The 24,535-nt window shown below is 44.9% G+C and overlaps 1 protein-coding gene across 10 annotated transcripts in view; it reads left to right on the top strand.

Annotated features, from left to right (window-relative positions):
• The window catches only part of ST6GAL1 (ST6 beta-galactoside alpha-2,6-sialyltransferase 1), a 160,609-nt gene that overhangs the window by 20,140 nt on the left and 115,934 nt on the right, over nt 1-24,535 (top strand). For 7 of the 10 annotated variants that reach the window (XM_032298305.1, XM_032298314.1, XM_032298302.1 and 4 more), the window contains exon 2: nt 14,049-14,189. The gene's annotated coding sequence lies outside the window, so the exon portion shown is untranslated. Of the gene's footprint in view, nt 1-14,048; nt 14,190-17,817; nt 17,835-19,214; nt 19,642-24,535 lie in introns of those variants that run through there. The other 3 variants (XM_032298301.1, XM_032298300.1, XM_032298304.1) reach the window with 3 other exon arrangements.

The following is a 24,535-nucleotide window of genomic DNA, read 5'->3' as shown; positions in this document are numbered from 1 at the left end:
GCCTCGAGAGCCCATGTCTCAGCCTCCACTCCAGTGCCCGCAGAAGCAGCATATAAGGCCACCTTGATAGTTAAGGATATATACTTGGGGTTTTAGTTATTCGCAAATGACTCTAAAACTCTATGATGTAATATGATTGGGTGAATCATTTGGATGCAATAAAAACAGAATTTTGTTTGCCGGATGCATATTGTGTGTCACTTAGGTGCTGATAAAAACAAATGTAGGAGCTTTCATTTACGGAACTCTTACCGTGTCCAGGCAAGTTAGATGCTTTCCAAGTATCTCATGTAGCCCTGGCTAAATCCAGCCCTCTCTATACCATACCTACTCCACAACTCTGAGTGTGACTGTAGAAAAGCGTAGTGTCATCCTAAATGGTCCAACTCTAATTCTTTTTTTTTTTTTTTGAGTTCTTGTTGTCCAGGCTGAAGTGCAGTGGCATGATCTTGGCTCAATGCAGTCTCTGCCTCCAGGATTCAAGCGATTCTCCTGCCTCAGCCTCCCAAGTAGTTGGGATTACAGGTGCTTGCCACCACGCCTGGCTAAGATTTTGTATTTTTAATAGAGGCAGGGTTTCACTATGTTGGCCAGACTGGTCTCAAACTCCTGACCTCAGGTAATCCGCCTGCCTTGGCCTCCCAAAGTGCTGGGATTACAGGTGTGAGCCCCCGTGCCTGGCCATAATTCTTGGCCAAGACTCTTCAGTGGACATTGGTGTTGCAGCCATCTCACTTCATTTTGTTGGTCCAGTGGTTCTCAACCCTGGCTGCCGTTAGTGTTACTGGTGGGAGTTATAACAGGTATTGCTGCCTGAATTCCTCTCAAACTAATGAAATGAAAGTCTTTGTGCGGTTGATCTGGGCATCAGTATCTCTTTTTAAAGCTGGGCCGTTAATTCCAATGAATGATAGTTGAGAACCACGACCAGTCTCTGTCATCTAGGTAACTGTTTCACACCTTTCTCTCTCTTCAGACGTCTAACACCTCCTTCCCCATCTATACACTTTGTTGATAACCTTGTTTTAAACCTACCTGAAAAAATAATGGCAGTCGGAAGAAAACCTCCATACCTTTTCTCTAATCCGTTCAGGCTGTGATAACAAGATACTATGATACCATGTACTGGGTAGTTTATAAACAACAGAAATTTATTGCTCACGGTTCTGGAGGCTGGGAAGTCAAGATGAAGGCACCCGCGGATTTGATGTCTGCTGAGAGCTTGCTTCCTAATGTACAGATGGTGCTTTCTCACTGTGTCCTCACATGCTAACAGAGCTCGCTAGTTCTCCAGAGCCTCTTTTATAAGGGTACTGTGTTAGTCCATTTGGCATTGCTATAAAGGAAAACCTGAGACTGAGTAATTTATAAAGAAAAGAGGTTTATTTGGCTCATGTTTCTGTAGGTCGTCCAGGCATGGCACCTGCATCTTCTGGTGAGGCCTCAGGAAGTGTTTACTCACTGCAGGAGGTGTGCCTAATTTTTCTGCTTCTGGAGAGAGCTGTCTGCATTTGCATCATGCACTTCCTCTTCTCTCATTCACATTCAGACTCACTATGGTCAGTCTTTTGCACTCATCACACCAGCAAAACCATACCTGTCAGACTCACTGGTATCCTCCCTTGCCAAATCCAGTGGTCAGGTCTCAGTCCCTATCTTGACTGATCATCAGCTTTTGACACAGTTGACCATTCCATCCTCCTTGAAATAGTTTCTTCTCTTGGCTTCTGGAACATCACTGTCTTTGCTTCTCCTCTTCTCTCACTGCCTTCTCCTTCTCAGTTCCTTTTGTTGGCTCATTTTCATTTCCTTTTTATTTTTGAGATGGAGTCTCACTCTGTCACCCAGGCTGGAGTGCAGGGGCGCGATCTCGGCTCACTGCAGCCTCCACCTCCCGGGTTCAAGCGGTTCTCATTGTTGTCTCTTTTCACTTGGTCACTTGGGAGTGCCCCTGGGAGTGGCCCTTGGACTCAGGCTTTTCTCAGTCTCCTCACATTCTGGCAATCTCACATCATCCATTTACTGACAACCCTCAATTTATATTTCCAACCCGACCTTTCCCCTGAGCTCCATGCTCATATGTTCAACATCTACTTGACAAGTTTCCTTAAATGTCTAATATACATCTCAAATGTGACAACCCCAAATTGAACTGCTGCTTTTCTCTATAAAAAAGCCATCCTCATTTCAGTGGACAACAATTTCATCTTTCCATCTTCTAGGGCTTAAACTCTAGAATCATTCTAAATTCTCTTTCTCTCATGCTGCACCCACTCCGTTAGCAAACTATGTCAGGCGTGCTTTCACAATAAATCGAGAAACCAGCCGTTTACTCAATTCACCAGATTCATGGTGGTCCAGGGCAGAAGACCTGTGCTAACTTTCTCTGAGAATTCTTTCATGACTGGGCCTCCTGCTTATAGTCTTGCTCCTATGATCTGTTCTCAAAACAGCAACCAGAGTGATCATTTTAAAAGATGTAGTGATGCGTTATTCTTCTGCTCAAAAACCAATAAAGGCTTCCTCCTTTACCCAGAGCCAGTTCTCAGAAAGGCCTCCAGGGTCCTGTGTGACCCAACCGTCACACCCTGCAGACTTCATATCCTCCTCTTTTCCACCCCTTCTTTCTGCTTCACCTCACTGAACGTACTCCTCAGACATAAAGCACACTTTGGTCTCAGAGCCTTTGTACCACTTCCTCCAGGTGGGACACCTGCCTTCTTGTTATCCCATTGTTTTCATCCCTTCTTCAGGTTTCTATATAAATGTCACCTTGTCAAACAGGCCATTTGACAGCCTTATATAAGGTTGTAATCTCATGCCTGTCTCCTCCTGCTGCCATATCTGGTGCTCTCCCTTTTATCCCGCCTCATTCCTCTTCAATAGCAAAGGTGGTTGTCTGACTTACCCTGTGTCTGTTCTCACTAGCAACTTGTTTTCATGAGGGCAAAATGTCATCTCTATTGCTCACAGCTATTTCTTTAGGACCCAGAGCAATGCTTAGGAATCATACGCATAATCCATATTTGTTGGCTGAATTTAACAAAGTCCTCACTATGACACTTTGAAATTAGTTGTAATAACCAAAAATTTATACATGAGGAAACTGAGGCACAGATAATTTTTTTTTAAATTTAATTTTATTTTAAGTTCCAGGATACATGTGTAGGATGTGCAGGTTTGTTACACAGATAAACATGTGCCATGGTGGTTTGCTGCCCCTATCAACCCATCACCTAGGTATTAAGCCCCACATGCATTAGCTATTTATCCCGATGCTCTCCCTCCCCCACCCCCTGCTGACAGCCCCCGGTGTGTATTGTTCCCCTCCCTGTGTCCATGTGTTCTTATTGTTTAGCCCCCACTTATAAGTGAGAACATATGGTGTTTTGTTTTCTGTTCCTGTGTTAGTTTGCTGAAGATAATGGCTTCCAGCTCCATTCATGTCCCTGCAAAGCACATGCTCTCTTTCCTTTTTATGGCTGCATAGTATTCCATGGTGTATATGTACCACATTTTCTTTATTCAGTCTATCATTGATCAGCATTTGGGTTGATTCCATGACTTTGCTATTGTGAATTGTGCTGTGATGAACATATGCATGCATGTATCTTTATAATAGAAGGATTTATATTCGTTTGAGTATATACTCAGTAACAGAATTGCTGGGTTAAATGGTATTCACCACACTGTCTTCCACAATGGTTGAACTAATATACATTCCCACCAACAGTGTAAATGCATTCCTATTTCTCCATAGCCTCATCAACATCTGTTGTTTCTTGACTTTACTAATTGCCATTCTGACTGGCATGAGATGGTATCTTATTGTGGTTTCAATTTGCATTTTTCCAATGGTCAGTGGTATTGAGTTTTTTTTCATGTTTGTTGGCTGCATAAATGTCTTCTTTTTGAGAAGTGTGTGTTTATATTCTTTGCCCATTTTTTAATGGGATTGTTTTTGTCTTGTAAATTTGTTTAAGTTCCTTGTAGATTCTGGATATTAGACCTTTGTCAGTTGGACAGATTGCAAAAATTTTCTCCTATACTGTAAGTTGTTTGTTCACTCTGATGATAGTTTCTTTTGCTGTGCAGAAGCTCTTTAGTTTAATCAGATCCCATTTGTCAATTTCTGCTTTTGTTGTAATTGCTTTTGATGTTTTTGTTGTGAAATCTTTGCCTGTGTTGATGTCCTGAATGGTATTGCGTAGACTTTCTTCTAGGGTTTTTATAGTTTTGTGTTTTCAGTCTTTAATCCATCTTGAGTTAATTTTTGTATAAAGTATAAGGAAGGGGTCCAGTTTCGATTTTTTGTATAAGGATAGCCAGTTTTCCAAGCACCATTTATTAAATATGGAATCCTTTCCCCATTGCTTGTTTTTGTCAGGTTTGGAGAGGATCAGATGGTTGTAGATGTGTGGTCTTATTTCTGAGATCTCTATTCTGTCCCATTGGTCCATGTGTCTGTTTCATGCTGCTTTGGTTACTGTAGCCTTGTAGTATAATTTGAAGAGTCAGGTAGTGTGATGCCTCCAGCTTTTGGCTATACAGGCTCTTTTGATTCCATATACATTTTAAAGTAGTTTTTTCTAATTCTGTGCAGAATGTCAATGGTAGTTTAATGGGAATAGCATTGAATCTATAAATTATTTTGGGCAGTATGGCCATTTTCATGAAATTGATTCTTCCTACCCACAAGCATGGAATGTTTTTCCATTTGTTTGTGTCCTCTCTTATTTCCTTGGGCTGTGGTTTGTAGTTCTCCTTGAAGAGGTCCTTCACTTCCCTTGTTAGGGGTATTTCTAGGTATTTTATTCTCTTTGTAGCAGTTGTGAATGGGAGTTCTTCCATAATTTGGCTCTCTGCTTGTGTTTTGCTGGTATATAGGAATGCTTGTGATTTTTGAGGCACAGGGAGGTTAAGTAACTTTTTCAGAGTAACACAGCTTGCTAGCATAGAACTGGGACTCAAACCTGCCAAGTCACCGTGTCATTAGATTGTCTCTCTGTGGAGCCTGGCCTTTCCCCTGTACCCACATCTCAACTACCTCATTTTTTTTTTCATATCTTGTTGTAAGCAACTGGCCCCACCGAGTGAAAAAAATACCTGTAAAAAATGTCCCAAGTGTGACTGGAGATGTGGGAAATGCACACACAAACAAGCTCTTATCTGCAACTTTCAAGTCCAAAAATTTGTGAAAGTCAAGCTTTATTCTTAACCCATTTGGTGGCAAAACCTAATTTGGATTGATGTGAGGCTATTTATAAATCTATGCCTGTAAAATGTGTGTGTGTGTGTGTGTGTGGTGTGGTGTGGCGTGTGTGTGTGTGTGTGTGTGTTTGTTTTCTTCCTGGTAATTAATATTTCCTTTAAGGCTCTTTCCAGGAACATGCTCAGTTTTAAGACCTGTTTAAGATCAGGCTAAGAAGGGTGTGTGTGAAATGCCATTCTGCATCAGAGTGAGTGAGGGAAAGTCCACATGCTCACCAGCGAGGCCTCTCACTGCTCCCAGCACATTTTCTGCTTCTGTCACACAGTGCTGGCTACTAGGGTCTGATTCTGCTGTCCCTAGTAGTGAGGTTAGAGGAGTCTTTCTTCATAAGCTTAACAGCCCAAGAGAAAAAGCCTCTAGATATTGATACTTAGGGTTCTTCAAACAAAATGTACAGCTGACTCACAATCACCCTCCTGTAAGATCCACCAGTTCGGAAGTCCTGACCGTGCACACAGAACATCTGATCAGTTTTGTGTCTCACTTTTCAATTTAAAAAGACAGTAACGATCACCAGATATTTGAGAAAAGCTTGAAACATGAAAGGCAGAAATTAAAAGAGACAACAACACTAGAAACTCACAAGAAATAGAGAAAATACAGAGAGCAGAAGAAAACTTCATAAAACCTGTAATTGCTAGTCTAAGAGAGATAAGATGTTGCGTTAATAAAATAAAAGCAACGTGCAACAAAAAGGAGTATCCAGAGACCAAGAAGGAACTTTTGGAAATTTAAAGTGTGATAGAATAATAAATCAGTAGAGGGTTTGGAATGTAGAATTAAAGAAAACTTATGGAAACTTGCAGAAAGTCAAAGAAAGAAAGTGTGCTGGGCGTGGTGGCTCATGCCTGTAATCCCAGAACTTTGGGAGGCCAAGGTGGGTGGATCATTTGAACCCAGGAGTTTGAGACTAGCCTGGCCACATGGAGAAACCCCTCCTCTACCAAAAAATACAAAAATTAGCCAGGCATGATGGTGCATGCCTATAGTTCCAGCTATTTGGGAGGCTGAGATCGGAAGATCACTTGAGCCAAGGAAGTTGAGGCTACAGTGAGCTGAGACTGTGCTATTGCCCTCCAGCCTGGGCAAGAGTGGATCCTATTCCCCCTGCCTAAAAAAAAAGAAAAAAAAAAAAAAAGAAAGGATTATTCTAAGAAGCCCAATATCAGATTAGTAAGACTTGCAGAAAAAGAGAATAGAGACAATGGAAGGGAATATTTATTGAAGAAATAATACAAGAAAAACTTTGAGAACTGAAGGACATTGAAAAGCCCACTTAAGTACCTAGGACTATGACTGAAAAAAAGACATACGCTGGAAGAAAAGCTTCTAGACAGGAGAAAATGTTCCCCAAAACAAATGGATTATACATGAATAGAAATCTGATTGACATCATAGATCTCTACTGAAGCTAGGAGACAATGAAGCCATTCCTTAAATTTTGAGAGGATATTATTTTCAACTGAGAAATTATATCCTGATGAATTATTAATCAATTATGAGGGTGGAATAATGGCATTTATAGGTATGAGACGTCTCAATTATCTCCCATACAGCCTTTTCTTAGGAATCTACTATGCATCCATTCCTCCCAAACTAGAGAGTAAACTAAGAATAAATGGGATCTTCCTTTAAGCACAGAGAGCAACCAGTTTAGGTTGAAGCACGAGAATGGAAGTTTCCAGAAGGGAGATTTTTAAGAATTAAGAAAAAAAGATCGATTGAGTATATAACGGTACATTTAGTGTGCTGTGTTGAGTTTTATAGAGTTGTTGGAATGTTGAGAGCTGAATTTGTGGCAAGTACATAGAAAGTTAGACAAACCAACAAATGAGGCAATAATGGACTCTACAAATGGCCACTAAGGAATGTACATGAAAGGCATTAATCATAACTCCACACAAGGCTCAGCTATGAACAGTGACATATCTGGTCATAATAATGTAACTTAATAACAACAAAACAATGTAACTTATTAGCGTTGACTTAATGAAAAAGGGTGTAACTGTTGGGATAATGTGGGACAGGAGAGGTGGCATATGGAATGGCGGTAAGGAGCTAAATCCTTATTTTCTATAGTAGGAAGTCAATGAATAATATCTAACACTGAAAAAACCTCAGAGCCATATAAACTTGCTATTTAGATACACTGAGATGCCTGGAAATAGATACAGGAGTCCAAAGACAGAATTAGGGATATGAAGGGTGGGGCAGGGGCTGTTGTTTCTCTTACAAGCCTTGCAGTACCACTGGACCTTACAAATCATGGGTGTGTGTTGCTTTGATTTAAAAAAAGGGCTCATTGGGCCGGGGGTGGTGGCTCACACCTGTAATCCCAGCACTTTGGGAGGCCAAGGCTGGTGGATCACTTGAGGTCAGGAGTTCAAGACCAGCCTGGCCAGTATGGTGAAACCCCATCCCTACCAAAAATATAAAAAATTAGCCGAGTGTGGTGGTGTACACCTGTAATCCCAGCTACTTGGGAGGCTGAGGCAGGAGAATGGCTTGAACTCTGAAAGTGGAGGTTGCAGTGAGCTGAGATTGCACCACTGCACTCCAGCAGTGAGATGGAGAGCGAGACTCCATCTCAAAAATAAATAAATAAAATAAAATAAAATAAATAAATAAAAAAGGGTTCAGTGTCTCCCCTTGTATCCAGATTGGCACCTAAAATGGGCACCTGATCAAAGCTGAGCGATTGTTTGCTGTAGAGAACATATTAATGACACAATCAAATGTGCAGAGCCACCCTCCTTTGGGAGTTTTGCATATGGCAATGGCAGAAGAGCTTCCTTTTTCTGGTTCTCTAAATGCATGTACCATTTCTCTTTTTATCAGAACTCACCCATGTACTCAGTGTGCAGCTCTTACTTTGTTTCAGCTCTTTGCTGGAATCTCTTGGCCTAGCACTAAAGGGAAGAAAAAGAAAAGGTCCTGGGAGGCAGCTTTGTATGTGGAACTCTGGCTTAGTCACTTACCTGCTTTGTGCCCCTGCTGGTCACTAAAGCTCTTGTCACCTCATCTGAAAATGGAGAAAACACTCCTTGCTTCATAGGATCGTGTGAGGAATAAATGAATAACTTAGTATGTAAAGCGCCTGGCACATAGTAGTTGCTAAAAAAAAATGGAAATTAAAAATAAAGGAACATTTGTGGTGAACATTATTAGGTCTGGGACAGGAGCCCTATAATGTTGGGTCTGGGCTCCACATCAAGAAGGGATGTGGGCACTGTGAGAGGAAACAGGGGACGGAAATAATCCAGGAAGTCTCCTTATCTTGGCCGACATTTTTACTATGTTTTGGGTGCAGTGTCTTCTGATTAGACTGCTGTGCTCAGCAGGTTTGTAGAGACCCAGATCCTGGAATGTTTTATGCACAATGATCAATAAAAGCTCTTAGCTTATTTAGCAGGCTGGGCGTGGTGGCTCATGCCTGTAATACCAGCACTTTGGGAGGCCGAGGCAGGTGGATCACGAGGTCAGGAGATCGAGACCATCCAGGCTAACACGGTGAAAACCTGTCTCTACTAAAAACACAAATAATTAGCCAGGCATGGTGGCAGGTGCCTGTAATCCCAGCTATTCAGAGGCTGAGGCAGGAGAATCACTTGAACCCGGAAGGCAGAGTTTGCAGTGAGCTGAGATTGCGCCATTGCACACCAACCTGGGCAATAGAGCAAGTCTCTGTCTCAAAAAACATAAAACAAAAAAACAAAAACAAAAACTCAAACCAAAACAAAAGAAGCTCTTAGCTTATTTAGCTTCCATGTTCAAACATAATCAGAACCATTGCTGACATCTCAGACAATGTGGAAGAATGGCTCCAGGCTTACAGCGTTCTCTTACGCTAAGGCTCCTGTGTGCTGGAGGCGGGTGGGGATTGCTTCTTGAAGCCGGGGCTTGGGGCCACAGCCTTACTCCTGTGACAGGTGAACCCATTCTCTGACTCAACACAGAGTGCTTGAGCAATGGTTCTCCTTTGAGGGGCTGGGCCATGAAATTCTTGGCTCAATTTATGAACTTCTTTGGGTTCCTTGGTTCCTGGTGGGCTCCCCAAATCCTGGTTCTGGGTCTACGGTCAGTGCCTTATGCATTGTGCACTTACTTGAAGCTGGAGGCAAGAGGAGTCACTGCGCCCAATGCATCCTCTCAGTTAGCCACACGCTTCCTTAGAATCATCTTCCGTGTCATCTAGATGCTTCTCGGTCTAAGGGTGGAGGAGAAAGGGGATTGGCTGCGCTGCTGCCAGGGGCTTTAGTGTGGGGGGACAGTGCAGTGAGGGCTGCCCCAAGAGATAAAGCAGAGAACAGGCCCCAAGCACAAGGAAGGAGTCGAGCATGATCTTGGGTGGCTGGGCCTCGAGCGGGAAGTAGGGAAACCAAATCTGGACATCAGGCCCAGTGACCTTTGTGGGATAGGAGGGAGGTCAGAGAGCAGAACTTGTGGTGATAGATTACAGGGGGTTGTGAATTAAATGGAAACTATGAAAATGGCCAGGAAACCCACGAGTAAGTAGGAGGCTTGGGGACCCTATGATCAGCTAAATGTGCAGTGCTGAGTATGGCGATAGGAGTTTATGTAATCTACTTAATAGAAAAAAAAATTTTAGAATTTAAAGTAGAAGAGTCATCCAACTATGCTTTAGCAATCCAGCATAATCCCATCAGTGGATTTTGTTTGTTTTGTTTTCTGTTTTTTTTTTTTTTTTTAGATGGAGTCTCGTTCTGTCACCCAGGCTGGAGTACAATGGCACGATCTTGGCTCACTGCAACCTCCACCTCCCAGGTTCAAGCAATTCTCTTGCCTCAGCCTCCTGAGTAGCTGGGATTACAGGCACATACCACCACACCTGGCTAATTTTTGTATTTTTTAGTAGAGACAACACATTTAGCTGATCATAGGGTCCCCAAGCCTCCTACCTATTCATGGGTTTCCTGGCCATTTTAATACAGTTTCCATTTAATTCACAACCCCCTGTAATCTGTCACCACAAGTTCTGCTCTCATGACCTCACCGTGTTGGCCAGGCTGGTCTTGAACTCCTGACCTCAGGTGATCCACCTGCCTCAGCCTCCCTAAGTGCTGGGATTATAGGTGGGAGCCATCGCACCTGGTTCCATCCAGTAGATTTTGATTATCTGTCAGAAGTTCAGCTACAAACTTGAGAAAAAAGTTAAAAATAGAAAAATGCTTTTGAGTGCCACAATGGGTGGCTCAAGCCCTGCCCCAAAGCCGTGCACTAGGTCACAGGGGAGCCCCCAGTCTTACTCAGAGCCCCCTTAGGCTTCAGGAGCCAGAGCCAGCTGGGACCCCAGAGCCCATTTAAACCAATCTCTTGCACAAGATGAAGAAATCGAGGCCCATGTGAACTCTTTTCTTGCCGAGGCCTCACAGGCTGGGTTGCTTGCAGCACCTGCCCTCAGTACTATGACTCTAATTTGCATAACTTTGCTGTGGGTTGAGTAGAGCTGGAAAGAAGTCTTGCTCTTTCCATCCTGATTTCCCAGCCCAAGATTGCTGCAGCCTCAGGGCCTTGGAGAGATTGTTTTAGGTGGAACAATTTGGTTGCAAGAAACATAGACACCTTCCCAAATTGAAGGAGGTCAGGGAGTACGTGCAGGAGTAAGACATATGCACAGAAGAGCCTCACGGCCACTAGACTCACCACATACCTGCTGCCCTGAGCCTGCATGGTGTCCTGTCTACCTCTCCCTGGGCCACTGTCCTGCTGTCTTTGTAGGGCAGCTTCCTCTCCTTCCATAGGGCCCCTGCAGCTCCATCGCTTAACCTTTTTTTTTTTTTTTTCTGGCTTTGTTTTGAGACAGAGTCTCACTCTGTCGCTCAGGTTGGAGTACAGCGATGTGATCTCAGCTCACTGAAGCCTCCACCTTCCGGGTTCAAGCAGTTCTCCTGCCTCGGCCTCCCTAGAAACTGGGATTATGGGTGCATGCCACCACACCCAGCTAATTTTTGTATTTTTAGTAGAGACAGGGTGTCATCATGTTGGCCAGGCTGGTCTCGAACTCCTGACCTCAGGTGATCCGCCCGCCTTGGCCTCCCAAAGTGCTGGGATTACAGGTGTGAGCTACACGCCTGGCCTCATCACTTGATCTTGTGCATGGCATTTGCTTGTCATGGTTCCACCACCGCCTTTCCTTTAACTCCAGGGTCTACCGCCAGCTGACTAGAGTCTTTTTTCATAGTTGCAATTTTGAAAGAGTGTCAGATCGGCCCAGCTTCCTTATGTATGGATGAATTGTCTTTAAGTCAAAGTTCTATCCTTTGTCCATCAGTGGAAGTCCAGGTGTATGAGTAGGTGGGGTAGGGGCAGGGTAGGCAGGTAGAATGACTTGCCTTAATACTGGAGATCTGCAAGCCATTTTCCAAAGGACTTAAGAAGCACGAATGGGACCTCCCATTCCCTCATGAATCTGCAGATTGCTATGGCTGGAGTGTAGGGTGCAGAGGAGTGGCAGGGCAGGGGCCTGGTCAGCTGGAAAGGGGCATGAGACAGGTCCCCAAGGCCTTTGCCTGGGTCACAAGGCTGAGAAACCTTGTTATCTGTGTAGGTGGGTTATCCATGTCTCACTGAAGGTTTGGCCTGGAGTGAAAGGAAGGATACAAGAGGCTGGCTAGGGAGAGATGGAGAGTGGGGTCTTCCTTCCTGTTGAGGAGGTAGAGCAGTCAGCCCAGCAGTGCCCACCTCCAGCCCCACCCCAGGAGCACTTTGCTCCTGTTCCCCTAGGAAGGCTCCTTGTGGGTGGGTCCCAGCTGACCACTAGCTCAGCTGTTTGCCTGCAGAGACCTCTTCCCTGATGGCTCTCCTTTCCCTTCTCACTCTGGCTCCTGGTGTTTAGTTGGCATTAATTATAAACAGCAACAAAGTGCCCAAGGTGTTAAGCAATTTTTTCCTTTTCCATCTCACCGGATGCCTTTGTTGTTTGCCCCGTTCTGCCCTGAATCTTTGTGAGGTCTTGACGTTTCCACCTGTCACATGGCTCACTTCAGCTTCAGTTCTGTCTGTCATCATCTGCCGTCTCATGGGATAACTCTTGTTTCTCTTTGTATCTAAGGGTTTCTTTCCCCTGGACACCATCCTTGTGTATCTGTCACTCCCCTGTCCCTCCACAGGTTTCTCTTTCTCTCCTTACTAATTATCATTCATGCATCCCTCTTTCCCAAGTTTTATTAGGGGAGTTAATTTAGCATAATGGATCTTATCTTAGGCTTGGGCTGAGCTGAGTGCGAGCATGAAAAATGAAAAGTCAGACTTCGGGAACTCCACCTTTATTCCTACTAGAAATGGTTACACCAGGTGAACGAAGATATGTGGGTGATGAGGGACTTGGGGAGAGAGGAGTGTTGGGGAATGGGCACATTTCTCCTTCGCTGGAAGCAGTCTCTATGGTACCAGTAGTCCTGAAGGTAGCACGCCAAGACCGTTCAAAAGCCTGAGAAGTTTGGAAACCCTTCGACCCAGCACAATTTTATTCCTAAGACTGTGTCAGAAGAGAATAATCATGGGTCTTCCTGGAAGATTTTGTTTCAAACACTATTTGCCATTAGGAAAAGAAAAATGTAGAGATGACTTAAATGTCCAGCCTCTGAGGATTGGGTACAATTTATGGTACAGCTACTTAGGGTATGATACATGGCTCACTGGAGATCCATGGGTACATATCTATTATGTAGCCATTAAAATGCTGCTGAAGATTACTTAAAGACAGAGCACTTACTAAACCATGCCTAGCTTTATTACATCTTTATAAAACGTCTGAAAAATAAAAACAAGAAACAGGCAGAGTATGTTATCTGTAGTTAGCTTGGATGAAGAAAGAATGGGTACATTTTGTCCTTTTCATTTATTTTCTAAAATTTATAGATTGAACATACATTTTTTTGACACAAGGAAAAACAATTATTTTAAAAACAAATGCTCTCTATTCAGACAACTACAGTACTATATAGGTTGAAAATTTAGGATCAGTTAAAGATGCTTCCAAAATGAATTAGAAATTGAATTCACATTTGTAACAGCTAAACAACATACTATAGGTCAAAAGAAACTGTGAACAAGTTTGACATATTTGTTGATTGAAATCCATTGTCCACAAGCCTTCTCTAAACACAAGACTTGGGCCCAATCTGTAGCTTTCTTGTTTTTGAGACGAAGTCTTGCTCTTGTTGCCCAGGCTGGAGTGCAATGGAACGATCTCGGCTCATTGCAACCTCTGCCTCCCAGGTTCAAGTGATTCTCCTGCCTCAGCCTCCTGAGTAGCTGGGATTACAGGCACCTGCCACCACGCCCGGCTAATTTTTTTGTATTTTTAGTAGAGACAGGGTTTCACTATGTTGGTGAGCTAGTCTCGAACTTCTGACCTCAGATGATCCACCCGCCTCGACTTCCCGAAGTGCTGGGATTACAGGCATGAGCCCCTGTGCCCACCAATCTGTAGCTTTCTAACCCTTGCTTTTTCTTACCGTGACTAGTGAGTAACACAAGGATTCCATGACTGTAGTAGAGTTTGCTTTGCTTAATCTACAACTCGCTCTGAAATTGTGTAGCCCCAGAAGGGACGGGTATGGGTGAACATGTAGCTCATTTAGGTCCTGGGAAGGAGGCTGGCTGCTTCAGGTGAGGGTTGTGGTTCTGAAAGATGCTTTGAAGTGGTACGAGTGACCAGAGCTGGCAGTGGGAGGGGCAAAGGCTCTTTTCTCTTGAATGTATTAATGCATGCGCTTCTGGTGAAACTTTGTTGTTCTTTTTCCCCGCGCAGGCGAGGGTAAGCCAATTGTGCAGAGCCCTGCAGCCAGCAGTCCAGGGAGAAGTGGTGAATGTCATGGAGCCCAGCTGAAATGGACCGGCCCCCTTGAGCCTGACCCAAGCCCTGGTACCAGCTTTCCATCCCAGTGCTGAGGTAAGACCCCTTGAATCCCAGCCTGAGGAAGAGAGGACACAATGCCTTTTTGCAGGGGCAGGAGGCAGAGGGCCTTTTCTAAGGCTCAGGAAAGAAGGAGCCATTGTTTCTGGTTTAGTCAAACCATCTGCTTCAACCTCAGCCCGTGGGGAGGCGAGATCATTTGGTGGCCAAAGAGACTTCTAGTTTGTCAGAGCAGGTCTTTTGGAATCTTGATGGGAATTATATTTTCTCAACTACTGGTTAAATTTGAATTCCAAAAAGAATAAATTTATACTCCAGGTAAGACTGAACCAGATTCGGGTAAATGCTTAAGTATACCTCCTCCGCTCTGCAAAGGCTCTACTGGGAAACATACACAAACACACACACGCACACGCACACGCACACTCTCACTAAGACTGAACCAAATTCAGGTGAATACTTAAATATACCTCCTCTGCTCTGCAAGTGAGCTATTGGGACACACACACACACACACACACACATGCTCTCTCTCTCGCTTCCTTCAACCCAAGGGTGACAGAGTGACAAATTATGCAGAGACAAATTATTCCAAAACATTCTGGGAAGCTCACTAGAAATTGATTTTAATTACCTGTGTATGTTCTGATTATAAAGGTAATATGTGCTCATAGGATGATTGGAAAAATACTGTTGTGGAAGAAAATAAAATATATCTGAAATCCTACCCCTGTTAACAATCCTTCAGGTGGTTTCCTATTAGGTTACTCTTTAAGCTTCCACAGGATGTTGATTTTTCCTTCGTGGAGGTAGAAAGGTGAGGCAGAAGGAGAGCTTGCCCCTAATTTAGAAACTCTGTTTCCCAATTTTTATATATTCGAGAATTTTGCAAAGTGCTTGTTAAAAACTATTAAACACGATTGGTGACTTGAAATTGACCACAATGGGAAAACTTATGCCATGGAAATGAGCAAATTCTACAATCCAAGGCCTTTGTGTTTTGGAAATTCTGATTAGACAAGCATGCCACTGGTTTCAGGGCTTACTTGACCCCAGGCTGTGAGGCATCTGGCAAATCACTTCCTCTACGTGCTCCTTCATTTCCTCACCTGTGAACAGCAGGTGCCTGGCAACATTAGTTGCATGAATAAATGAAAGTGAGATTTCCGTCATTATTTCATGAGACGATCGTGAGGGTCCCATAAAATAATGAAAACAAAAATGTTTTACCTACAGTGAGCGTCCCTGCCCATGTCGGAGGGGCTTCGTTGAAGGGGAGACCTTTGGTTTAGTGGTAGAGAGAAGTCAGCTGCATTTCCTCACTTTGGCTCCTGCTCCTTGGGAAGCCTGTGAGTTACTGACACCCTTTTATAAACGCAGATGAAAACCCACCATTTACTAACCAACATCTGGGGCACATTTCCTTCCTGGAAAAGTCAAGAAGTTGGTCAGAGAAGTGTGAAAAGGAAGCCTCAGCAATGCAGGATGTGAGAGCCAGAACTGAAATGAGAGCTTTTGACTCATAATCTCTAATGCGGGTGTGGGGAACTTCCTGCCAAATGTGAAATAGCAACAAAAGCCTCTTTCTTGAAAGCCCTGCTGTTGCGGCGGATTAGAGCTAATACATTAGCATAATGAAGTCCCAGCCACTGCCCCTCTCCCTCTGCTTCCTGAATCTCCTTCATGTGTCCCAAAGGAGTGGTGGGGAGTGGGTGGGACATCAGTTAAGCACCAGTTTATCTTTGTAGAATTGTAGGTTTGTAAAATTATAAAGGTGGGAAGGTCTACAGAGTCCATCTGATCCCATGTCCTCATATTAAGAAGCCAGGCCACCGAGCTGGTGATTTCCAGTGCCTGAGGCAAAAGTACGTACTCCTGGGAGGAAGGGAGCCCAGGTCGAGGGGTGGAGGATGGAGCACAGCTCAGGAGACCGCCTCATCATGGAGCTTGCATATGACTGGCAGGGGACGTGGTGGGTGGTCTCCAGGTGCCAGCCCTACCTCCCCCCTTTCTAGTCCCTCCTCTGTATCTGAAGCCCCACTGTACTTCCTGAGGTCTCTCTCTCAGGGGCTTGGTTTCCTGGTCACCAAAATCAACTAAGATCTTACTTTTTATTATTTTTTATTTTTTGGGACGGAATGTTGCTCTGTTGCCCGGGCTGCAGTGCAGTGGTGCGATCTTGGCCCATTGCAACCTCCACCTCCCAGGTTCAAGCAATTCTCTTGCCTCAGCCTCCCTAGTTGCTGGGATTACAGGCATGTGCACCACATCTAGCTAATTATTTTGTATTTTTAGTAGAGATGGGGTTTCACCATGTTGGTCAGGCTGGTCTTGAACTCCTGATGTTGTGATCTACCTGCCTTGGCCTCCCAAAGTGCTGGGATTACAGGCGTGAGCTACCGGGCCTGGCCTAACTAAGATCTTATTCTGAGAACCTTTAGGTCTATTTATGACAAAGGGAAGGAAGGGAAAGCTGTTGACTGAGCTCATGTTCTTGATGAGCTCCATCACTATTTCATATGACAATCGTGAGGGTCCCATAAAATAACGAAAACAAAAATGTTTTGCACACAGTGAGCCTCCCTGCCCATGTGGGGAGGGGCTTAGTTGACTGAGCTCATGATGGTTCCTGGCACAGTGTTTTGTGATCTGTCTCATTATCTCATTTAATTCTGCAGTGAGCTAACGAGGTGTCTATCCCATGTCATGAGTGTGGAAATTGAGTCTTACAGAGGTAAAGAGACTTCTGCCAGATTTCACAGCTCATAAGCAAAAGAGATACCCTAAGGCTGTCTGTGATCTCCACAGCTTCTCAAAGCTAGTGAGTGCTCTTTATGGCAAGCACTTGCCCACGTGGGGGTTCCCAAATCCAGTTCTGACACTCAGAGCCTTTCCCCTCAGGGAGTATCATTCCACCTCCAAAGCTCTGTGAACAGCTGCAGCTCAAAGTGCTTGGAGCTTTACAATATACTGCACTGTTCCTTTCAGACCCCAAGGACTCTTCCTTGTAGAGTAAGATAGCAGCAGAGCTAGGAGCATTTACAGAGTGCTATAGTATAGTCCTCTCATTCAGCTGATGCCCCAGGAGGTGAGGCCCAGTGGCGCTGTGCCCCCAGATCTCCTCTCCACTTAGAAGCAAGGGGTATCTCGGTCTCTCGACTCTCAGAACTGCTTCCAGGGGAGTGCACGGAGATCATTATGCTTGCTTCTCTGCAACTCGGGAAGAGATTACTCCTCTCGTAAGAGGGATTTAATTCAGTTCCACAGATACTTACTCAAAGCCTACTATGTGCCCTGCCAAATATCCCAGCCTGTCTGGGCAAGAAATTCTGGCCCACACTTGGACATACAGATCTGTCAGGGGACAAGAGGAGGTGCTTCCATACTTCAAGGCTGCTTACGACCTTCTCTTTCCCACCCACCCTGTCACTCATTGCCAGCCTTTCCTTCAAGAACTCTAAAGGGAGAAATTATGTCTCAAGTAGCTATGTGTCCCGGGTTCGTAGACTCCTGAAGACAGTTTTTTTTTTTTTTTTGAGACGATATCTTGCTCTGTTCCCCAGACTGGAGTGCAATGGCGTGATATTGACTCACTGCAACCTCTGCCTTCCAGGTTCAAGCGATTCTCCTGCTTCAGTCTCCCAAGTAGCTGGAATTATAGGTGCCCGCCATCACACCCGGGTAATTTTTGTGTTTTTAGTAGAGACGGGGTTTTGTCATGTTGGCCAGGCTGGTCTTGAACTATTGACCTCAGGTGATCTGCCCACCTCAGCCTCCCAAAATGCTGGGATTACAGGTGTGAGCCGCTGTGACTGGCCTGAACACAGTTTTAAGTGCCTAAGTTGCTAACTGGGGAACAAACTAGCAGATGGAGGAAGAAGTCAGGGTCTTTGGAAGCTACTTGCTGAGGGACAGGACTGAGGGGCAGAGGCGGAGTGGCAGAGGGAGTGATTTAGGAGGCACTGCTAAGTGGAGGTGGTGCTCTGCCTTCAGCTTTGGCTCAGTAGGGCAGTCAGAACATGAATTACAACCAAAAGAGCTCCTTGGAGGGCTTGATCATTAGTCATCACGCCTTTCACTGGAGGAAGTGGAGGCGCAGAAAGGGGAAGGGTCTTGTTTGCAGCATGAGAGGAACTGGAGTCTGTTCTGCTGACTGTCTGGTTAGGTCCTTGACATGAAACCGCCCCGTGGCAGTAAATGGAAGGGTGTCCTGGGAAGCAGGCACAGCCTACTTCCTGCCTTAGCCCATCCAGCCCAGCATGGGCTGGCTTTGGCTGTTGGAGGTAGTTGTGGCAGTGGCAACCCAAGAGGGGGAGTATGTCATTTCAGTGATGCCAAAGATCTCCTGCAGCCCCGCCCCTCACTATCCTTTGGAGCCTTCCCCCCCCACCCCCCAGGTGGAATCTTGCTCTGTTACCCAGGCTGGAGTGCAGTGGCATGATCTAGGCTCATTGCAACCTCTGCCTCCCAGGTTCAAGCGATTCTCCTGCCTCAGCCTCCAGAGTAGTTGGGATTACAGGCGTGTGCCACCATGCCTGGCTAATTTTTGTATTCTTAGTAGAGACAGGGTTTTATCATGTTGGCCAGGCTGTTCTCAAACTCTTGACTTCATGATCCACCCACCTTGGCCCCCCAAAGTGCTGGGATTACAGACGTGAGCCACCATGCCCAGCCTGTTTAACTTTTAAAGAAGCTGCCAAACTGTCATCTAGACAGTGTACCATTTTATATTGCCACTGTGTACCAGAATTCCAGGCGCTTCACTTCCTTGCCAACATTTGGTATGGTCCTTTTTTTTTTTTTTTTTTTTTTGACAGAGGCTCACTCTGTGGCCCAGCCTGGAGTACAGTTGCATGATCTCAGCTCACTGCAACCTCTCCCTCCAGGGTTCAAGCAATTCTCCTGCCTCAGCCTCCTGAGTAGCTGGGGTTATAGGTGCCTGCCAACATGCTTGGCTTATTTTTGTATTTTTAGTAGAAATGGGGTTTCACCATGTTGGCCAGGCTGGTCTTGAACTCCTGACCTCAAATGATCCACCTGCCTTGGCCCTCCAAAGTGCTGAGACTACAGGCTTGAGCCACAGCACGCTGCTCATCTCTTTCATTTTAATAGATGTGCGGTGATATCTCCTTTTGGTTTTTTGTGCATTCCCATAAACACTAATGATACCAAGCATCATTTCATGTGCTTATTTGCCACCTGCATAGCTCCTCTGGTGAAAGGTTTAGATTTTTTTGCCCATTAAAAAAAAATCGGGTTGTTTGTCTTATGATTGAGTTGTAAGGGTTCCTTATGTATTTTACAGATAAGTCCTTTATTGGATATCCTTTGCAAATTTTTTTTCTAATTCTGTGGCTTATACATGGCAGGAGATGGAAGCAAGTAAACTAATCCTTGCAGTTCAGTTGAATAAGTGCTGTGCATTGGAAGTGCAGAGGAGAGCAGTAATCCGAGGAGGGGGAGGCAAGGAAGCTTCCTTAAGGAGAAGGTATGTGGATTGTATCTTAAAGGAAATGAAAAGTTATCTAGGTGAGGGAAGGGTAGTCTCAGTAGAAGTCTGTATGTGTAAAAACATGGAAGTATGAAATGTCATGGTACACACAGGACTATGAATAATTTGACCTGGTTGGAACACCAGGATTTTGGAGCAAAGAGGTATGAACTGGAATCCCAGTTTTCTTCTGGCTGTGCGCCTTTTCTTTTTATTTTGCTTTTTATTTGGAAACAATTGTAGATTCATGGGAAGTTGAAAAGATAGTACGGAGACTCTGGTGCATTCTTCATTTAGTTTCTTGTTTCTTCTCACATAATTGTAGAACGGTATCAAAACCAGGCATCTGAGATTGGTACACGTGTGTGCATAGTGTTATTTTCTTTGTGTGTAGGTTAGTGTAGGCATCACTAGAATCAAGATACAGAACTATTTCATTGTCAAAAACATCTCCCTTGTTCTGACCCTTTACTGTTACCCTACCCCGCCCTTGTTTTTCATCTCTATAATTTTGTCATTTGAGAATATTCTATAAATAGGATCATACAATATACAACCTTTTGAAGTTGGCTTCTTTTGCACTCATCATAATGCCCTTCAGGTCCACTAAAGTTGTTGAATTTGTCAATAGTTTGCTTTTTAAATTACTAAATAGTATTCCATGGTATGCGTGTATCACAGTTTAACTGTTTACCTATGGAAGGACATTTTGGTTAATTTCAGTTTTTGGCTATTACAGATTAAGCTGCTATGAACAATCGTGTTCAGATTTTTGCATGGACATACATTTTTGCTTCTCTGGGATAAATGCCTAGGAGTTCAATTGCTAAGTTGCATGGTAAGCATATTATTTTGCTTTTGAAGAAACTTCCAAACCATTTCCTAGAGTGGCTGTATCATTTTACAATCCCCCCAGCAACTTAATCCACTTCCTCCACAGGCTTGCCAGCATTTGGTGTTGCCACTTTTTCTTAACTTTAGCTGTTCTCTCGCTCTTTTTTTTTTTTTTTTTTTTTGAGGTGGAATTTTTCCCCTTTCACCCAGGCTGGAGTGCAGTGGCGCTATCTTGGCTCACTACAACCTCCACCTCCCAGGTTCAAGTGATTCCTCTGCTTCAGCCTCCTGAGCAGCTGGGACTGCAGGTGTGTGCCACTGCACCTGGCTAATTTTGTATTTTTAGTATAGACGGGATTTTACTGTGTTGGCCAGGCTGGTCTCGAGCTCCTGACCTCAGGTGATCCACCCACCTAGGCCTTCCAAAGTGCTGGGATTACAGGCATGAGCCACTGTGCCTGGTCAACTTTAGCTGTTCTAATAGATGTGCAGTGATAGCTGATTGTGGTCTTAATTTGTGTTTCCCTCACAGTTGGTTGTGTGCCTCTCTTTCTGCTCCCCTGGTCCAGCTGTCTGAATCTATACTGCAGCCTGCCCTCCTTCAGTGTGGAAAGCAAGAGGATTTGGTGCTGACAAGCCCCCTCCCATAATTTCTGGAGCTGCCCCAGAAATTTGACTTCCTTATTTTTCAGCCCAGTTCACCAGTTATAGGAAATCTCTTAATTGTCCTGGGTGGCCCATGAAAAGTGATATTTTACAGAGCTGTGTGTTTTTCCAGGGAGGATTGTTTTTGTTCACAGATGAGCCAACAACCTGTAAGTGCTGATTTTTTTTGCTCTGCTTTCCACCCTGTTCCTCCCTGGTGCCAGTGTGCCAACATCTGTACTTACTGGCAGCCGAGATGAAGAAACCTCTAGAGTTGGCGCAGGAGGACTGTTTTCTCAGTGCCTGGAGAGCAGACAGTGCCAAGGGCAGCTGCCATGGTCTCCAGACTTCCTTAGCTCAGCGTCTTCTGCTCTTTCCCCTTATAGATGAAGAGGCAACTTCACTGCACTGGGGAAAGAAACAAACAATGACAGCTAATGATTCTATTGCACTTCTTATGGACCAGGCACTAAGTGTTTTATATATATATTCATTCATTTAATCCCCATGACAATCCTGAGAATTAGGTACAATTTATAGCTCCATTTTATAAATGAGAAAACAGGCATAGCGAGATCTCATAGCTAGTAAGTTGGAATTTGAACCTGGGGAGTATGACACCCAAGTCTATCCTCTTAGTCATTATGCTGTGGCTACCTGTTACTACCCTTTTTTTTTTCTTTTCTTTTTTTGAGATGGGGTCTCCCTCTGCCCAGGCTGGAGGCAGGGAAGTGATGTTGTCTCACTGCAACCTCTGCCTTCCAGGTTCAAAGCAGTTCTCGTGCCTCAGCCTCCCAAATAGCTGGGACTACAGGCACGAGCCATCATGTCCAGCCAATTTTTTGTATTTTTAGTAGAGACAGGGTTTCGACTATGTTGGCCAGGCTTGTCTCAAACTCCTGACCTCAGGTGATCCACCTGGCCCGGCCTCCCAAAGTGTTGGGAGTACAGGCATGAACCACCGTGCCTGGCTGCTACCCGTTACTATCTATACACTACCTGCCCCAGGGTGGGTAGAGCCTTGTGGCACACACACATGAGGTCATGTACCATGGCTCACGTGTTCAGAGTGCCCAGCACAGAATCAAGCACATAGTAGGTGTTTATTTAAAAAGTTGATTGAATGCTGAATGAGTGAGTGGGCACTCTTCACTGACAAACTGGGGTAAGGCACATACTCTCTGTTTTACTTCAATGCAACACTGCCCTACAGCTGGGCAGACACTTTGGTGTCTCCCCTTAGAAGCATGTGGGAAGAAAACAAGGATTTGCGAGGAGCTTTCTCTGGGGCAGGAACAGTTTGGGATGGTGGGATGGGAAATGGAGTATGGAGAAGTGAGTGTATTTCCAGGGTAAATGGAGAGGTCTTTGGAGACCTGCACTGGGCATGGGCTGCCCAGGTGTGAGTGGACGCAGGCTTTTGATCACGACTGGGAGGATCCTCTTTTGTTTTCTGAGTCTCCTGTGTGCTGAAGGCTGGCTCACGTACACTGCAGGAAGAGGCTGGAGGAGGCTGACTCAGGGAACCAGACCTCAGAAGGCAGCACATGATTGCACCGGCCATCAGATTTTCAACCCCCGCCTGTGTAGTGGTAACCTTGACTGCACTGTAGGGATGCCCATGCACCTCACCTCACCCTTGCCCATCAGGGATGTCTAGGAAAGAGCATGGGCTTTCTAGCCTGACAGATCTGAGTTTCAGTAGCAAAGCCTTCGTTGCCTCATCTGTAGACAGGGCAATAATAATAGCTAGTTTGTTACTGAGTACCAGCTCAGCCGTAAAGACCCCCACCCAGGCGGCGCTGAAGGAAATGAGAGGCAGACACCCAAATAGAACAGCAAAGTGGGTTTATCCTGTGGGGTCAGCCAGCAGCCTTCAGAGCTGAGAGCCTCAGGGGCTGACAGCATTCCAGGCTGAAGGCCCCCAGCAGATTCTGATTCATATATTTATTCTCTTTTAACAGGTGATTATTATTAGCAAACAGGTGTTCTGTATTTTCTCATAACGCAAAAATATACCAAGTGGGCAGCTGTTACCCACTTACCACTGATCACAGACAAACTAAAAGGTATTCTCCATGAGGGAGCCATGGGGTCAGATATCTCAAAGAACTGTTGTAATTGGTGTAAGATATTTATACATTGTTCTGCCACTTCGGAATGCCCCAAGTGGTTTTCCACTTGAGGCGGGCAGCTAGGTTTTCCTTGCCATCGTTCTTCCTAGCAAACAATATATCCTATCATACACCCAGCATTCATCAATATTCATAAACTTAATAGTTCTCAACAGTTTGTAGATTGTTGTGAAGGCAAAGTAGAGAAGTGTCTTAGGGAGTGTTGGCTCCCTCTTCTAGCTCTTTGCCTCTCCTCCTGTCTGGGAGGCCCTCATCATGAACACCCAGCTATAGGACAGTGTTGCACTGAAAGAAAACAGTGGACTTCTGCCTTACCCTAGTTCAGTCAGTGAAGAGTGTCCATTCATTCATTCAGCCATCGGGTTTTTTTTTTTTTTTTTTTGAGGGAGTTTCGCTCTTTTTTCCCAGGCTGGAGTGCAATGGCGCGATCTCGGCTCACCGCAACCTCCGCCTCCTGGGTTCAAGCAATTCTCCTGCCTCAGCCTCCCTAGCAGCTGGGATTACAGGCACGCACCACCATGCCCAGCTAATTTTTGTATTTTTAGTAGAGACGGGGTTTCACCATGTTGACCAGGATGGTCTCGATCTCTTGACCTCGTGATCCACCCGCCTCGGCCTCCCAAAGTGCTGGGATTACAAGCGTGAGCCACCGCGCCAGGCCCAGCCATCGGTTTTTTAAATGAACACCTACTATGTTCTTGCTTCTGTGCTGGGCACTATGAATACATGAGCCATGGTACTTGACCTCCTGTAGCGTGTGGTTTAAAGAGAGAGAGACAAATACTAATTAAATAGTAACACAATCAAATGTAAAACCGTGAATTGTGGGGGTTGCTGTGGAGGAAGCTCTGTGGTGCTGTGTGAAGGAATCACAGCCTGCAAAGCCAGTGGATACCTCCGCAGGAAAGTGATTTCAGCCTGGGCTTTGACTCCAAGCTTTGGGGCACTAGAGAGCCCAATGTGGACGGTTCAGTAGGATCAGTGCACTTTATGCTATATCCTGACTATAGGCTGACCTGGCGCTTGGCCACCCCAGGGGTCTCACCTCCCTGCAGCAGCCTAGGCTGTTCCGTGAGATTACTCATAGCCATTCACAGGTGTCATGGATTGCAGGAACTGAGACTGAGGTTGTCTTTCAGACCTGGAGCATCTTCATTGAGGTACAGTTTATATTCCATGAAAGCAACCTATATTAGGTATACAATTCAGTGATTTTTTTTTTTTTTTTTTTGAGACTCCGTCACAATAAACACGCCTGAAGACAGGTGTGGGTCTTT

This window comes from Sapajus apella, unplaced genomic scaffold, assembly GCF_009761245.1.
Source record: "Sapajus apella isolate SASKATOON/1434 unplaced genomic scaffold, GSC_monkey_1.0 scaffold38, whole genome shotgun sequence".
NCBI classification, from domain to species: domain Eukaryota; kingdom Metazoa; phylum Chordata; class Mammalia; order Primates; family Cebidae; genus Sapajus; species Sapajus apella.
Note: the sequence above shows the minus strand (reverse complement) of the source record. Positions and strands in the feature narration are given on the sequence as shown.